Source organism: Mustelus asterias, chromosome 5 (assembly GCF_964213995.1).
Source record: "Mustelus asterias chromosome 5, sMusAst1.hap1.1, whole genome shotgun sequence".
Taxonomy (NCBI): Eukaryota; Metazoa; Chordata; class Chondrichthyes; order Carcharhiniformes; family Triakidae; genus Mustelus; species Mustelus asterias.
Window position 1 is genome coordinate 121,185,945 of NC_135805.1, and position 1,533 is coordinate 121,187,477.

Sequence of the window (1,533 nt, forward strand, 5' to 3'; positions counted from 1 at the left end):
CTGCCATTAGGGAGGCAACATACCAACCTTAGTTCATGCCAACAGCCATTGAAATGCCTGTCAATACCCCTAACCATAGAATCCCCCCATCTCCCTTCTGTCCCTCTCCCCTGTGCAGCTGAGCCACCCATGATGCAGGGGATTGGGCCCTGAATCTAACCCCACCCCCCACCCCACCCCCACTCTCCAGAGGAACTTTTATTTTCACCAATATTCCGAACAGTGAGAGAGCAATGTGAATTCAAGGAAAGTTGGGGGCGGCTGGGGTGGGGGGAGGGGGGGGCGGGGTGGTAGAAGGAAGGAGGGAGACACCTATTCCTCCTTTGCCTGCAACCCTTAAACTGTGGAGTGAACACATCCAGAATCTACCCACACAGCACTCAGCCTTGCAGATATATTGCAGTGATGCCAGTAGCTGCTTATACTCTGCACCCAGAATTCAAGCTCCTCCGGACAATGGTACTTTCTGCATATGTAAGATCAAGGAATGCTCTGGAGTTATCACACAGCATTAAGTGTGTATTGAACAAGTCCTCTTTTGATCTTTTATGCAGGTTATTTGTTTGAAATTGCCAGGTATGCCAGACTAACTTGTATACCAAATATGCCATTGTCTGTATCTTTCCGATTTCCAGCACTGTAATTCAAGAATAAAAATGCCAGTCTTGGCAGATTTGGGAACAATCATAGAATTCCCTACAGTGCAGAAGAAAGCCATTCGATCCATCATGTCTGCACCGACAATAATCCCACCCAGGCCCTATCCCTGTAACCCCACCTATTTACCCTGCTAATCCCCCGACACTAAGGGGTAATTTACCATGGCCAATCCACCTAACCCACCAATCTTTCAATATAAACTAGGCAAAGTTCCCTTGATTCTTGTACCCAGATACATTCTCCCTTCTGTCCCTCACTATTGAAAGCGGCAGCCATACTGATCATTTGGAGCAGGTACCTTTGAGAAGCAACAATAGCCTGATCAAGTTTAAGTTTATTTATTAATGTCACAAGTAGGCTTACATTAACACTGCAATGAAGTTACTGTGAAAATCTCCCAGTCACCACACTCCGGCACCTATTCAGGAATACACTGAGGGAGAATTTAGCATGGCCAATGCACCTAACCAGCATGTACACACAGACAGTGACCCAAGCCGGGAATCGAACCGGTCTCTAGCGTTGTGAAGCAGCAGCGCTAACCACTATGCCGATAAAGCAGGAGACAGTCAGATAAATGCCTTTGACATCCAAAGAGCCAGAGGGACACCTTTCCTAATGTCCCCATCCAAACTTCCCATTATAAATTCTCCTTGTGTCTTTCCCTGCAATAAATTATAATGGACATTTCACCATCTGCCAGGTAGAATGCAATTCTCCACATACACACAGGTTCTTCAATGCCTCACAACTGAAGTTCTGTGCACATATAACAGCCCCTGTTTCAGTGTATTTTGTGGAACAAAATGCAAAGTATTTGCTTCCACGGTGCTTCCTTTTTGCTAAATTTTGCTAAACGATCTAACCTGGCTT